General features: G+C 42.3%; 1 protein-coding gene across 3 annotated transcripts in view; it reads right to left on the reverse strand.

The window, feature by feature from the left end:
* SKI (SKI proto-oncogene) overlaps nt 1-17,493 on the reverse strand; it is a 132,689-nt gene that overhangs the window by 45,348 nt on the left and 69,848 nt on the right. The window lies entirely within an intron of this gene.

Raw genomic sequence — 17,493 nt, forward strand, 5'->3', positions numbered from 1 at the left:
AAACTCTTCAATTCCCAATGCATCTTGGTTTCCCCTGAAAATGACCAACATGCTCCTTTGTGGAGTTTGTATACTTTGTGTATACCAACACAAATTCATAGAAACACACTGACTTTCCAAATATTTCATAAATCCGTGATTTTAAACAAAAGCTATTCAACGTCTAGATTGGCTAGGAATTGTTGTAAATAAAATAAAAATTAAATGCAACAAATTGAGATTTTCACTATTACCACTGCACTGACAAAACCACATTTACTATGTGCTTAAGGAAAATAAGAGCAAAAGGGGAAATCCTTTTCCAAGGCTCCTTGGGCTCACTCTCTCCCGAGCCCCCTCAGCAAGGCACGTGTGTGCCCAGAGAGAGGGAAGCCCAGTGGCTCCCAGCTCTGCTGATGGCCCAAACCTGATTATTTTAGCTTCTGGCAGAAGCTCGCAGGATTTGAGGGGACGAGAGCAGCAGTGCAGGTGTCTGTGAAAATAAAGAGAAACCACTGAGTCTCCTGGGAGGATGGACTGAGAGGAGGAGGGGAATTACTGTGGTTTAGAAAAGGGAAGGGGTTGGTCAAGAGAAATGCTATAAAAGCACCATGACGACAGAACAGGGTGATGGAAAGGTCAGTCCCTTTCAATAATGCTCTTTTTTTTCTTGTCCAAATGAAACACTTGGCCACGTCCATCGCCAGAGTTCAGTTGGAGGTAAATGACTAGACAGGGGGGCCATAAACTGTCTCGAGCCGCGATGCGTCCTGCCATGGGGACACCATGGCCTGTCCTTCCAGCCCCTGCCCTGTCTTCTACCAAGGCAACTTCCACAGCAAGAGACTCCAAACTGCACCAACCAAAAGGTGCTCTTGGGCACCTCAGAGGAACAGAGCTGGGCCGTGACTCCTATTTACCTCAACCAAACACCTTCTGATGCCTAGAGCCCATCATGAAGGATTGCAGGAGCGAAAAAGAAGGTATTTTCAATAATGAAATAGTGATTAATGCTGATAGGCATGCAGCCCTTAGAATTACTTTTCAGCTGCTAGTGGTAGGTGGTCAAATTATACCTTTCCATCACATTTCCCACTATACTGCACATCTCCTCAGTACATTTTCTCATGAAACACTGTAAGGATTCAGAACAATTAAACCTAACCACTGAGTAATTCCCACTCCTTTTTCCCCCCTAATATGAAATCATTCTTTCTAGCGCTTTAGGAAAAGAAATGTAAGCTCTAGAGCTCCAGCTCAGTATTAATGTACAAAAATGGTGCATTCTAACAAGAGAAGCCAGTACAAAGAGTTACTGTTCCACAGTAGTGGGTGCTGTGGCCAGTTGATGGTCATTGACAATTTTCACCTATGCTTGACAGGTGGAAAATCTTTCGGAGGGGGGAAAAGAAAAGGATTCTTGTATGGGGAATGTTTTTGATATTAGACAAATGAGGAGATTTTCTGCCTATCACAGCCTTCCTTAAGACTGAGAGCTTTCCTCTCTGTTATTATTCACTGACAACTGAACCTTCAATTCATTTTCTAAGAGCACAGGAGTGGTGGCACATGAGGAAGTGTGTCAGGGAGCAAACAGCCAGTACGTGAGCTCCTCTCCAGCAACACACACATATATATTCCTGCAAAGCCGGAGTAAACCTTGGGCAGGTTTCCCTGCAGTGATACAGTTTTCCCTTCTCCACCAAAGGGTGAGCTGCTGTGTATTTACAGAAGCTCAGAGTCTTTTATCAAAGTCGCTGGGGTAGGGGGAGTTCAAGCCCAGGGCACCTGCAGTTCCTCTGCCTGTCACTCCTTCAGTGATGTGCTGGCTGATTTTAGGTAGCATTCTTCATTTCTAAGTGCCTCTACCTCAACACAAAGAGTTTGTTCGCTTAAAAACCAGGGGAGAGGACAGAACAATATGATCATTTCTTACTTCCACTGAGCACTTTGTTTTCTATTTTATTTATCATTTGTTTTTTAGTGCTGTCCCCTTTACACACTCCTTTGGAATAATGAACGGAGCAGTTCCTTCCATTTCAAGTTCAATTTTAATACGCATGACATGAGAATCTAAAAAGAATATGCAAAAAGTGCTTTTTTTTTCCCTAGATCCTAAAACTTCAGCTCCTCCCTGGCAAATTCTCTCTCATATTTTTCCCTAGAGATATCAGTTCTCTTTCCATGGTCACTTACAGCATCTGGCATTTCAGGGAGGTGACTGGGCTGCGCTGGGGCAGCAGGAGGAACTAAAGGGATGCTCGGTTCGGGACTCTGATGGCATGAAGGATCAATAATACAGAAAGATTTAACTTTTCCATCAAGAATTAGAGGAAACACTAAACATAAAAATGACACAGGTTATTCTGCTTGGAAAATTTATTTACTGGGAATCTGAATAAATCAAAAAGGAATGTTTTATATGAATATTAAATTTGTATGACTATGTTTACAGTTTCTTAGTTTACAACCTGTTCTTGGGCTCTTCTGAGTTTTGCCGTTAAAAAGGCTTTACGAAATGGCTGACAGTTTTGCATCCCTTTATTTTTCATACGCTATCAGAAAGTGCATTTTCATGCATATTTTTCATCAATACAATTTTATAATCCAGTCTACAACCTCTGCAGGAGGAGCAGTGAGGCTCTAAAAGTATTTAAAGAACAGCATTAAAATGGGCTGTTTGGATGTGCTGAGCAGAAAAAAAAGAGGGGGAAAAAAAAAAGAAATAAGTAGGGAATGAGCAGAACACCGCAGGCAGTAATTATAACAATACCTTGCTGCCTTTCTAAGTGTTTCATAGCATGACTCATTAGATCCTAACAATGCCTGTACGATAGGAAGTGTCACTATCACTATTTAATAAGTGGGGGAAACTGAGGTAGAAAAAGGGGAATGCGCTTGTCCAAGGTCAGACACCAAACGAGCACCAGAACAAAGAGAACTGCATCTTCTCCCCCCCAGCCTTGTACTTCCCTCTGAAGCAGCATTACCCTTTCGCCGACAAATTGCTAATGTTGAATAGGTTGATGATATCCTTTCAGTAGCATCCACTCTGTTATGACTTCGTGAAGAGATCACCAGAATGGAAAAGAATTTGAGCTGTTAAATTACATAAGTGTGTAGTCACCACCTAGCAATGGAGAAAAAAGGGCTGGATATTTTCAGTTACAACTAGATTTTCTAACCAGATGGCCAGAAGAACTGACGTCACTCACATTCCAAATTATAGAGCTGCTTGAAAGCTGCTCCAGCATTAAGGATGCAACCAGGCCTGCATTCTAAGTCACTTTTCCAAACCCCATTCTGCAAAAATATCAGGAGGGTTTTTGCCGTCGTTTTTGCTACGCTGTTAAAAATCTGCTTCTTCTGGGACCCACCTGTCCCAAACTCCCTCAGGGATGTTCACATCTCTTTTTCCTGGAATGAGGTCCCGATTCAGGCTTAAGCATTAAACACAAGCTTCAGAGTACAGCTTAACAGGGTCCTCAGAAATCCCTAATCTGGGAAGTTTTCTAATCTACACTCAGAACATCATAGCAGGAATTGGCCAGCAGCACTGACCACTCACATTTAATCTCCTCACTCTGCCTTGCACAGAAGAAAACCCCAGGCCATGCACAGGAATCCAGGCAGTGAAACAAGGCAAAGGGAAAAAGGAAGACAGAAAGTGGAAACCTACCTGAAGTTTTAAAATTCAGCTTCAACACAGAATCAGCTGAAATGTTTCAGGTCTGCTGTACTTTTTGCTGCTTTTTCCCCTCTCATTTTTCTTTTTAAATTTAAGAGCAAAAAGTCAGTAAGAAGCCAGCAGGAGCTTTGCAGCACAGGGAATGCTGGATCAGATTCAAATGAAAGAACCCTCTCCATCCCAGCGAAGTAAAATGTCTGAACAAGTTCCAAAAAACCATCAATCATTGGCTGGACATTTTCCCACCTTCAATGAAATGAAATACATAAGGGGCCTGCAAAATATTTTTAAACCAAGCCATTTCAGAATTATGGGAGACCAACAGAGAAAACCAGAAAGATCTGAAACCACAATATGTTGTATTTTATACTACAGCACCTTAAGAATCAGAAAAGTAACATTATGTATTTTAAAATACTGTTCCCCCCCCGAGATCAGATATGACTATCCTTCAGGACAGCTGGCCACATTTTCATGGGATGCTAATACTGCCAGGCTGTGGAGTACGTACAGATCCACATCCAGCTGAGACAGGACTAACATTTCTGTCTTCAGAACCTCGTCACCGGAGGAAGAGGACACCTTCTGGGTAACACACAAGGGGAGTTAAGTCTGTATCATGAACAGGGCTTAAAAACAAGAGCAGAGTCCTGCACTACATGGCACTACCGTTATTTTCCTGTTAATTGCAGTAACAGTTAAGACCACCCATCAGGAGACTAATTAATACATATTTGCAAAGTGCTCCGAGATCTATAGATAGAATTACAAAGCACTATCACCACTTGCACACGCAGGAAAGAGAGCAAGAGGAAAGAGCTCTTTCCACTGGCTCTTATCCTTAAAGACATACAAGAGGAATGCTAGCAAAAGTAATCTGTTGCAAAACAGACAATTTTGAAGGTGGTAAAGGATAAGGAGTAACAAGAAGATTACTTTCTTCTTGTTCTAGTATTTCTAACAAGAGGTGTATTTCTTTAAATCACCCCCCTGTGCAAAATAAGCCCAGTATTAGTTCTGTCTGGAAGCTGGCATGTGAAAGCCTGCCAAGTTTCCATGCAAAATAAAACCTTTTATTTGTTCAAATTTCTCTCTCTCTCCCCACTCCCCAAGCAAAAGATTCATGGTTTGGCACAGAACGATGAATTATACATTATAGCTTAATTATGATGAAATATGCTAAGGAGGAATCAAAATTTGGGGGGAACGGGAGGAAGGAAAGACTGAAGAGAACATTAGGTAAAGTAAGAAGAAAAGAGAGAGGAACTCAAGGAACTTTTGGAAAGCTGAGACAGGGTAGGACGTGCTACTGCTCACAGTTTTAGAAGAAAAGCCAAATAAAACATAATAGGGAATGAAAGATTTCAAAGATGTACAATACGAGCCCTAAGTTAGACATCAAAATACATCCCGAGCCTTGCTCACCCTGCAGGTTGCTGAGCATTTGACAGGGAGAAATCCCATCCCGTTCGTTTGGGAGCGCGTGCATTCCCATGGGAAGTCACTTCATGACCAAACCACAATTTGCAAATATAAGTCATATGCAGTGGGAGACAGAAATCCCAGTTATAGTGTTCCATTATTTCCTTTTGCACAGTAACTGTTTGCTGTAAAAGGCCGCTGAAATAAAAGGCCTGTGCCTCAACTACAGAAATTGTGATCTGTCCATGCAAGAGGAGACTGACTGTAGGACAGAATTGCCACTACCCCAATTACCCAGGGCATGGGGATGGTGCGGGGCGTTGATTTCATCCTACCCCCCAAAAAGGGTCATACAAAGATCCCCCTTCACAGATCCACTGCTTAGCTGCCAGCTTTTAACTATTTCATTCTCACAAGCCACAGACAGCACCCCCAATCAGAAAACCTTCTCCAGAAGGTAATACTCCAGTAAAGTGTTGTGTCTTGTCTCCCTCAAAACGTTACACATCACAAGCCACAGACAGCACCCCCAATCAGAAAACCTTCTCCAGAAGGTAATACTCCAGTAAAGTGTTGTGTCTTGTCTCCCTCACCCTCAGAAAAGAACAAAAACCACGGTAGTAAAGAGGCAATCTCGTTTTTACAGGTTGTCTTCAAAATGGTTTAGTGCTTTGTTCAAATGGAGTTCTACGCAAAAACCAGATCAATTCATCTAACAGTTCATGGAACAAGAGAAGGTAATAGCAGCTGTCAGCTCACAAGATGACAATTAGGGGGGGTGGGGGCTGTGGCACTGAAATACTAGAAAAGCATCGCTTACACTATTATTATTGGTTACTATTTTGCACAGAAACAAGTACACACACATCCATTATTCACGTCCCACAGTCCTGTGCTGCACGATGCAAAATATTGGGCTATAATAGTGCCCCACGACTGCCTGAGTCTGGAAGAGGCCAAGTCTCATTCGTGGCCACTCTCTCTGGTCACTGCTGTCACTGATCCCAGAGCCCCGGGGCTCAGCAGTGACTCCGTGGGGTGCAACCTCCTGCTCCAGCAGCCAGCCCTGGCTCCAGCCTGCAGAGCCATCGCCCAGGAAATTTCCTCTAAGTACTCGTCAGAAATAAAACCCAAACCAAGGGAATGCATTTACACTGAAAATAACTGGGCAAACAGGTAAGCAACGGAGCGGATTTGTGGTGGGGAGCGCGCGCACACACACACCACACACACAGTTCTCCAATCTTCCCCAAAGCTCCCCAGGTCCCACAGCTGGTGTGGAAAAAATCAGTAAGTGACAAACCAACCCACTAACTTTACATATTTCAAATGTTACTTAATGAACAGCCTGTATCAGGTGGTCTGCAGTCTTTCAAACGATCATGCTTGCTAATAAGGAAAACCAACACTTTTACCAAATAAAGTCGCAGTGTCTAGGGGAGAATTTCAAGACTGTACTCCTAAAAAAAGAAAGTACATTTTGCTCACCTCTGCCCCATCTCCCCCAGTGCAACTGTGTGTACTCTACAGACACTAATAACCCCATGGCGCAACCACTGTCCTTATTTATAAACACAGGATGACACACACACACACACACACATCTAAATTTACTAGGTGTGTTAAAAAGCAATATTTGAGTCACTTTATAAATACTTTTGATCAGTGAAAACCAGCTATTAATTGCAAACCTAATGTATTGTAGACTGAGACACTCCTATAAACTCAAGAACTCTCCAAGGAAAATACTGGGATTAAATAATAGTCTTATAGTCATTAAAGGCTCTTTGCTTCTCCATGTGTTGGGTTTTCTTGCACTAACTGGTATTTTATTACACATCAGTTGTCCTGGACAATTGATTATCTATCGTGATCAAGGGAGGTGAGGAAGGGTTGTTTGACTACAGCTATTAAAGATCCATAGGATTTGTTAAAAAGGGAATAATTACTCTATTGGTTTTTTAGTTTCTCTTCCCTCTCCCCTCCTTGGCTGTAAGCAAATCCATTTTTATCAGGGCAGCCAGGTCCAAGGCAGGATCTCCTGCCCGTTACTCCACTGACCCAGGTGTGCAGGACAATCTCCAAGAACCACCCCCCAACCCTGCCAAGCCAGCCTGAGGAGCTATCATAAATGTTTACTTACAATGAATATGTTAATTGTGAAACAAAAAAACATACTACTATAAGGTAAGCTTCATTAAAAAAAAACCAACAAAACAAACAACAAACCCCAATACACCCCACCTCTTTTACCATCAGGCAATAGAAATGCAGCTGAGAAACTGCAGCTACTGCACTGGAAAGGACCCCCCCCTGAAACAGAACAGATGAGGAGTCAAGGCTAACACAGGAACTGGATGGTTTGATACACAACTTTTGCAAGTGCTGTTCCAGTAAAGAAATACATAGGTTCTAGATGCCAAAACAATTTCCCACATGTCCTATGGGTAAAGGGTTCAAGAATAACACAAAAGGCAAATATTTACCTCTGTCCTCTGTAAGCACAACAACTTCTCGGTGTTTGCATTGTATACAGAATTTATTTATTAGCATGAAAACAAACTAAACTGATGTGAAAAATAAATTCAGAGCAGGCAAAATGTTCCGTGAATCCTGTTCATGGGGATTCTCAGCATAAATTCATCAAGCAATAGGAAAAATCATCCTGAGCCAGTCCTCAAGGAAGGACATCCCAGCTTTCCTGCCACCATGAACTTCAAACTCCGATACCCTCGTTTTAAGGGCTGGGCTGGGCCAGTAAAATGCCTGAGCCCCTCCATTATTTGCACCATAGTTTATTTGCTCAATGACAAAGATGATCACAGCTTGGCAAAGCATGCTCAGTGCAGTATTCTGCCAAATTTGGGCTTTATTTAAGAAAATCAGACCCAGAAGACACAGTAATGTAGGAATTGACTACAGGCATTTTAGTCTCCAGAAAAGGAAAATTATTCTCTAGGAGCAGAATAATAGCACTTCCTTATCCATAGATCTCAAGCCATTATACGAACAGGTAATTATCCTCATCACTATTGCTTTACACAGGCAGCACGTAGATGGGTGAAGCAACTGCCACGTGGTAGAGCCAGGGAGAGAAGAGCAGCTCTGGAAACCAAGCTTGGAAACATCCTCTTCAAGGTTTTACCGAACACACAACCCATTCCCCCCTAAATCATGTGCGGTCTGGGGAGGCCAGTCAAGTCCTTGAAAGAGTGAATATTCCAGACATACAGACAAAATAAACAGTCTTACAACCCAAACATCCAGCACAATTAGACTAAATTGTTGATCATTCCAACAGCCTGAAAAGAATAGATGCTGAAGAAACATCTGTGTAAATTAAAAGGCTACTTAAAGCCAGCGGAGCCTTACTGGGGATCTCAGGATGCATTATAAACACTCAAAGAACAGTTCCTATAGTTTGTGTTAACTTCCAGACAGCTGTTACGCGTTTATATTTTGTCACTATAGTTTACTGTTGCTATTCAGACTTACAGTAAGGTAACAAATGCTTTCAGTATAAACAATCTTTTTGAGAAGCCCAAATGTTTTTGCCCAAATTCTATGCGAACAGCTGGAATGATGGAATGCACAGACAACAAGGGAAGTGAAAGAGAGCAAAGAAGGTATTATTATTTCTCCTACATAGCTGAGGTGCTTTGGAATTCATCTTTAAAACAAACAGCAGCAAAAATCTGAAGTCCAAAAACTCTGATTCTCCCATCACTTCTGGTCTTTACCAAATACGAACAACTTTATTTCATAAAGCATCTATTATAGAAAACATTTGGGGCACAATCTTCCAACCCACGGAAGACTCTTTGCAAGAGATGACAGGACTTGCCCATGCACCCTGATGTTGTGTGGCCACACCATCTTTGCACACAGGAGGGTTCACTGGATGGAAATCTGCTTGAGTTTATCCATGAGATCTCTATATTCCTCTAGTTAGAGCTCTTTTCTACTCCCCCTCTCTGATTTCCAGTAAATTGAAAGGCTGTACTGGGTGAAGGGAGTTGATAGGGTTTACGTTTCTATACGTATCTTTAATATTGTGAGAAACCCATCAGGTTGCACAGCAGCCATCCCAACTGCTGCCAAACCTGCTCCTTACCTCTGTCCTGCCCTGAACAGGCTCATTCATTTGCTTCATTTTCTGCTAAATTAGATTTCAAGAAGTAAGGAAGTAAGCGTCTCCCTCTGCATTTACAGAGCCCTAACACAGAAGGTCGTGGTTCTGGTTTCCAGCCTCTACTGCAGTACGAATAATCATGAATCTGGTCTTGGTATTGCTATGAAATGAGCCTATAATCACAGCGTTGCGATCAGAAAAGGACATACCACCATGCATAGGAAGAAACAAATGTCAACAAATGAATGCCAAGACAATGTCAATGGCGCCACTCCAGATTTACAGAACTGTCAGAGAGAATAAAATCTGAAACTTGGGGGAAAAAATTCAGACCATTCACTTGCACAGATTATCCTCCTTAACCACAAATACTCAGAAGTGGGAGAGGATTCAACATAAATTCAATTCTTTCAAGTGTCTATCCAACGTCCTAGTTTGACATAAACCTGGAGTAATTCCAAATCGTTGTTGGGAAGAAAGAGAAAAAAATAATTAAAATGACTAGCTGAAACTCTTAAAAGTAACAAATTAACTGAAGCAATAGGAAGACATTTCTTCTCTTAGGTCTTTACAGAATGAAGCCTAATCTGGATGAGAATCTGCTTACACTAAAACTCTGGATATCTTTTTCCTTTCTGAGGTCAAAACTGTCTATTTAACAAGGTCTCTTTGTTAATTATATATGCATATGCAGTTTACAAACTGAGTCAAGAGAGACATTTTGTGCCATTTTTGATAACAGTTCAGCAAAGCCTTAAACACCTATTTAGCACTCAATCTATGAGTCAACACTTCAGCGACCGACTCTCTAAACTGCTGGGTTTTTCCTATGGCAACCACCATCATTGCTTAAATGAAAACATTATTAAAAAAAAAAAAAAAAAAGAAGAAAAGGGGAAATGGGATTAAATCTTTGCCCGCTCAGTTTCTTCTACAATCAAATTAAAAGTCAAAAGTCACATTTACTAAATGGTGCACAGTTGTGTGCAGATTTTTCTAGAGGTCAGACAGAAATGGATGGAGAGGATGGCAGAGACAGAGGGCTAGAAAAGGACAAAATCTCGCTCAATTTATGTTCTCTATAATCTCTTCTTTCTTCCTAGGAGCAGTGGCTTAGAATGCTGATGCATGTGTCTTTTGAAAGTTAACATTTAACAGAGATTTCAGGTCTACCGAATTCCAAGAAATAAAAATAAACTCTTGCCCTGCTTTAGCTGCCAGCTGAGGCCAGTGTTTACCGAGGGGAGTGCTGGGACCCAGGGAGATTTTGGGGTGGAGAAGTTCCAGCAGTCGGGCTGCTCTGTGCCCCCCCCTCCCATACAGCAGTTCTGAGCCAGCTGCTTGAACCCACTGCTGCTTCCCTCTGCGCACGCACGTCTCCTTATCAAACCGCTTCAGCTACATGTTATTAGCAAAGTTATTACAAATCATCACATTTGTTGTGGTCATATATAAGGGCAAACCAACCAGCCTGCCGAGTGTGGTAGGTGCTGTTCAGATTCAACACCTCAGTCCCAAACACACCACCACCGAAGCTTATCCTCCAGTGTGCAATGGCACAAGATCATTATCATCATTATTATCATCATCATCATCATTATCATCTCCTAGGCCAGGGCTGGGCTGTTGAAATAAGGAGGATTACAACAGAAATGTCTCATCCTCCAGATCGTGTTGCAATTAAGATACTTGAAACTGCCTTTCCTGCAGTCAGTGTCTGAACTGGCAAAACAAAAGGGCAAATGTGGTTAAGTTTACTGAGTGTTCCAGGCTTTGTTCTAAAACTACTACTTGGAGAAAATCCTCATTTCCTATGCTCTTTTCAATGCTGACCTTTGGTCTGCAGCTAAAATGCTCTTCAAATTGACACTGTTCAAAAATGTCAGGGCACCAGGACATCCAACAGGAATAGCCAGATACTAAGTAAGATATGTAGGGACAGTTTAAAATGAATTAACAATAAGAAAATCCCACACAAACCAGTCCATCTATTTCTTACCACAAAATTACTGTCCATTGATGCCAGACAGAAGATGATCCATGGTGTATGTCTGTACTCGTCCTGCACTTTCACCTCACTTATCCCCAGGTAAAAATACCAGCATGCAAACAGGCAGACACAACATTGTTTGAAAAGAAAATGATCTCTATTGAGTAAAAAAAAAAAATACACTGGACTGCCTGAAGCAAGCATACACTTATCTTAAGATTGTCTTTAATGTGCACAATTCTGATGGGTTTCTTTTCTTTTTTTAAACAATAATGTCTCTGTAAAAACAATATATAAAATAGAACATGCTTTTTGAATATTTCTGAGAGTACTATCTACCTGTAAAAGCAATTATACTGAGCCCTAAGGTGCAAATAATTATGCCCACAGAGTACAGAATTTGTTCCTTGATTTGTCTTGATTTCTAATGTAAAATGTGGAAGTAAGAAGAGCCCAAAATGTGACCCACTTTTATCAGCACAGGAAAGTTTGCACAACCCAGAACTAATGATTTCTTTTCAAGGCAAAGATACCAAAGTTCTATGACTCAGCGTTTCTCAGAGAGGTACCTTTAGGTCTTAAAAAGAGGGAAATTCCTTATAATGAGGAACAACTGAATATTCTACCGTGAGAAACTGCACTGATGGGTTTTTTTACTTCAGCTATATATGCCTGTGTACGTCCTTTGACTATTTCTGAAGGCAATAAAACCAAAACTCAGGGGAAGAAACCACAGAAATTCTGTCTGGTTTCTACACAAAACCATAAATTGCTCCCAGCTTCCCTGAAACCCAGCTCTGGTGGTCAGAAAACCAGTTTCCAAATCTCAACAACCTCAGTCCAAGTTTAAATTATTATAATGACACCTGAAGACCCTAAAATTTCCTTCTAATCCGATGTCTGGGACACTGTGGAGAGAGAACACCAGCTCCTGCTCCTGTTGGGAGTGAAATGAGGGTGGGGGTTCCCACCTCTAGCTATTCAGCAGCTGGAATGGAGGATCAAATCCTGTAGGAGTGCAGGATTCCCACTGAGTACAGAAAACACGGAAAGGGTTTACAAGAACAGGTTGGTATCAATGACTGGCTGGAGTCCTTCTGTATTCATAAAGCCTGGAGTCCTTCTGTATTCATAAGGCCAGAGACGCAAACAGTTTCGGAAATCATCCAAACACACAACTATGAAATGATATATTTAAAAACTGACATCTCTCAAGGGGATGGAGCCCAGAGTATTAATCCGAGGGCAGATAATGTCTTCTTGATCTGTTTTGGTTCCTTCTGCATCCCGATCAGAACACGTAATGCCTCGCCACTTTACAGGAAGCTACAAGAACTCCCCGGAGTCAAGATCTTAAGAGACATCTTCTGTAGCAGGCAGATGGAGAGCAAGGTGATAAAGCCCATTCACTTCCATTACCAGAAAAGTTGCAGGGGCTTTTATCTGATGCCAGAGGTTGCTACTAAACACTTGGAACAAACCTTCTGAAAAGGAACTTACAATGTAGAAGGAAAGAGAGACGTATCTGTTTGAAACTGCTCCTAAAAGAGCAGAGCACAGAGCTTGCCGAGATGGACTTCAAAATCTAAGAAAGGCAAGGGAGAGGTTGGAACCGCCTCCATGAAACACTCGATTTGTTAGTCTCTAATTCTGCAGATCATCCAGAGGATTTGACAGAACCACAACCTAAAGCACCCTGTGATCGACCAGGGGCGAGCCCTGAGCTGGTTCCCACACCACTGGATGTACCAGCTGGGCTTTGGGGTCAGAAACCACCCCTGCCCAAAGCTCCCCCCTGTTAAAGATTTCAGTTTGACTTTGCAAGCCTGGGAAGACAAAAACCACCACGAACAATTCAATAATGTGGGGAGAGGGATGAAATCAAGATTTCACCTTCAGAGCACACGAGGATCACATTTCTCCTCCACCCCATACTCCCCCCCACCCTCCCCCCCCTTCCTTCTTCTCCTTTTTTAATACTCTTCCAGGTCTGGCAAACCCCTATGTTTTTTTTTCCTCCATAGAAACCGACATAACAGCAAGTTTGAGCCAACCTCCAGCTCCACAAACACAGCCTGGCCCAAGGCAGACTCAAGAGAAACACAGAGACATGGAAAGAAATGTCCAGGATCCCCACTGGCTGCCAAGCACATCTGATCCTGCAAGGTATTGTTCTGAACCGCCCCGGGTAACGGCAACAGTCCCATCCATCTTGTACTGTGAGGCCTGTCCAGGCGAGTAACACCACGTTGTGCCCTCTACGCCACACCACAGATACAATTTTACAGCAACAAAAGTTTTGCTAACTTCTTGCTTTTTATCTGCCTCCTCTTTTTTTTGTTCCCCCTCCAGCACTTAGAGAAGGAACACCAGCCAAAGGAGAGGGATCAGGTATCTGCCAGGCTCAGAGGGTCTTCTAGAACACTAACCAGACTGCATAATCCTAAGACTCTTGAATATAAACCAAACAGCTCATTCACATTTCTTTGCAAATAGCATTTGCACAAAAATCGGACCTAAATACATTCTGTTCCCTATTAAAAAGACATCTGTGACATGGGAGAAATACAAAGACAACTCTCAAAAAGGTTATGCTGGTTTCCAAAGAGAAATAAAATTAGTGGCGACGGCAGACCAGCAAAGATTCCCACTGTAAAGCTGGGCTAAAAGAAGTAACATTCCTCCTCCCAAACTATTCCACACGACAACCCTTTTGAGTAACCACTAATTTACAGGCGTTATCTTTCCTGGATACGAGTGGTAACGTGACCGAAGCAAAATTGCCATTGCCTTGGGGGAGAACGTTCAGAGATCCCTCCATCCATGAGCCACGTCTTCAGTCCTTTGGACATCTGTGTCTTCCTACCTACAGCAAAAAGGCGGATATTTCTGGAAAGGGATTATTAGTGCCAGCAGCACCAAAATGTTTCTCTGATAGTGCAGGGCTTCCCCAATGAGATAGTCTTGAGAAGACCTGGAAATTTCTCTAGGACAGGCTGACTCCACCACTTAAAAAAAAATACTGTTCATCTAGTTACGTTCACGTAACTCTCTTGCCAATCTTGCAAATGGGACATTTCTTTGAAGCGATGAAAGAGGCTGCAGCTCCCTGGCACTGCCCTTGCTCTGGAAGATGCTTACACAGCTCTGAAGGTTCTATCCGGACTCCAAAGGCACCACAGACCAACCCAAACATGGTAAATATTTCTCTCCTATAGTAAATATTATCTTTTCCTTTCTCACTTTCCCTTAGAGTATGGAGGTAAACTTAATGAGAGAAGTCAAAGGTTTTAATGTGCATTGTACTCCACTGAGACAACCACAGTACCTTATTTTGGAACATTTACTGCCTCAAGTCACCTTAAAAACAATTTTGCAATTAAAAGAAAAAGAATAGTTTCATCATCTTTCATGTAATCATATATTTTTGCTATTCTTCTTCTGGCTTCATCAATCTCCATGTGCCAATAAAAATATCAGCTTAATCCAAAATTGAGACAATATAGAAGAAAACTGAAAACAAAGTCAAAGTAAGTCATTTTGGCTATCTGCTGCTCCAGTTTAGCTCTTCAGCGCTCACTGGCCCATGCTGAATTTCACAGCACATCCCACTAGACATCAGCAGCCACTGCCTTTGAAGGATTTCTGAAGCACCACTGTCAGAGCCTGTCCACAGCACAACACACGCTGCCCCAGCCTTTCACAAATCGCTTTAAGCCAAGTATCAAAAAGGACACTGTAAATCACTGACTGACCTTAAATTGTTTTTTTATTTGGGTCACATCCTTCTAATACAGCTTACGCTAAGTCAATGGTAGCAGCTAACAAATAATAACAGAAAGGAGGGGGGACAGAGAGACCACACACCTAAACCACAACATTTTATGAGCAGAAACCAAGGATGTCCAGAAGGACACGTGAAATGGTCTGCTCTTCGTACACGATACTGTGAATCAGGGCTCAGGAGCATTTTTTCCACCCTGATGTATAAGGACAGATCCTTGAACCTGTCCAGCATGTTCGCATGCATATATAAAATCAGCATAATAATATTATGAAACAGGGCCTATCACAGATCATTGAGGACAAATCCAAACACAACACAAAAAAGAACGCGCACAGAATTGCACAAAATAAGCAGCAGTTGGTCATGATAGTGTACAATATTGCAGCGTACGTCAGTCATATATGACTCTGCAGACAGCAAATGCACACAGATAAACCAGACCTTTGTAACTGACTTTCTGCAGTTGGAGAAACAGACGTAAGAGGACACAATGATTTGCTGCAAAAAGCCACTACAACTAAGAACAAAACCCAATTCTTCTAAAATCCTGTTCTGCGCCCTGACCCACCGTACAAAATAAAACCAGCTCAGCTCTGTGTCAAAAGCCACGTGTAGCTATTAGGTAGTTCTTTATCTAAGTAACAAGGATTTATGTTTGCAAGAGCAGAAAACTGTTTCCAATGTTAAAATGAAGTTCTGAGTGGAGAGACTGTGGGAAAATACCTTGCTGGATACTGATCTGCTCCATTACTGTACAGCATTTCACTCAATCTTCACACAACAGACTGAGCTAAGAGAGAAGAACAACGAAGAAGTAATAAATGGAAGAAATTATTTATCACAGTTTAGGGATTTCTGTAGTGTTTTTTTATTTGCCTTTCAACACGAGAGGCCTCAAAACTTTGAAGAAAAAGATTTCCAAAAGGTCAGAGTAAGTGAACTCCCAATTATTATTCTGCAATGTTAGGTAAGAAAAACAGCAGAGCTACAGAGTATGGAAATGCCAAGTGAAAACAATTCCTGCTATCAGACGAGGCAGACTCAAAGCTCCCTTGCTGCTCTTTCCCTCCTAATCTGCAGGAAACACTAGCCTCCCCTGTGCAGTCACTGGCCTCCCTTGTGCCCTCAGAAAGCTGTAAGGGATAACAGAACATGCCACAGAAGGCTTGTGAGTAGAAAGCCAAAGGAATCCAGCTTTTTGGAGAGGAGAAGGGAAGAGACTGCTTAGAGCCAAGGACATTACCCTGTAGGCTGCAAAACCAGCATGTGCTGGGTAAGTTTGGTGACTCCTGCTTTTGTGGGGTCCCTAAGGGCAAATAGTGATTGAACCCTGGAAAGAAGGAAGTTCCAACACTCCCTCCCCTCTTCTCTCTTTAAGGATAGAGAGACAGAAGGCTGTAGAGCCCCACCAGAGAAGCTGGCATTATACTAGACCCCATCTGCTCTTCCATGCTGTCAAGAGAAGGAAAACGGTTATGTGGTAAATGCAGTAACTGCAGATTTGGGGGAGAAAAGCCCTGGGAGTAACAGCTGGATTCTGTGAGATGCTGTGCACCGTGCCTGTAACGTGTGACAGCATGTCCTGTGTTCCTGATGGCAGGCAGGATGCTCACACGCATGAAGATGACGATTATGCAGGTGACTGATTCAACCTCCTTGGTGGTGACCTGAAACTTTGTGCCAGGGCGTTATCCATGATCCACTGTGTAAAGCAGAGATATAGGCTCACTCAAACACAGAGAATTAAAAGACTGGACCCTCCGTACCCCCCAGAATATTCTACTACCTCTGTGCACTCCTTTTAACCTTAACAAATGCAAAGAGAAGAAGAATCAAACAACTTATTGGAGATCCCCATCAACGTAGTGCCATGTGACTTCCAGAAAGTCATCTCTGATTTACCCTAGCTCAAGATTGGGAATCAAAACCCAGCTGAGCTAAACTCCAGCTCTCACTCTGGAACTTCACTGGTAATTGCCTCAGTAGCACAACAGAGATCTCCTTCTGCACCCTCATCATCCTGCTCCCGTTTTCCCTCTTGCTGCAGTTCCTGTGACCCTCGCACAGCCACGCATTTGGTCGGACTCCAGAATGCAATTGCACTAGCAATAAACAACTTTTCTCAGAATTTTATCCCCAACCCCCTTTCCCCTGCCTATGTAGCTTGTTTGAGGCTGTGGTTCAAAACACCCAGACAGAATTATTGCAACCCATCTTTTTTACACACTGTGCAGACTGTCTCCTCAGCATGATGCATTTTTAATAGGTTTTCTAAATGCAGACAACCAGGCTGCTAATAACAAGCTGCTTCCCCCCCCACCTCTTTCTTTCCTCCTCCTTTTTATTTTTTTTTTTTTTTCACAAGGTAAAGCTGCTGCAGAGCTTTGATGTCTCCCTGCACCTTACTCAAAGAAACACAGTTTATATGGCAAACAATTGCAAAATACACAGCACTTGAACTCTTAAGACTGTAACATTCACCACTGGAAAGATTC

Source organism: Calidris pugnax, unplaced genomic scaffold (genome assembly GCF_001431845.1).
Source record: "Calidris pugnax isolate Ruff unplaced genomic scaffold, ASM143184v1 scaffold129, whole genome shotgun sequence".
NCBI lineage: Eukaryota > Metazoa > Chordata > Aves > Charadriiformes > Scolopacidae > Calidris > Calidris pugnax.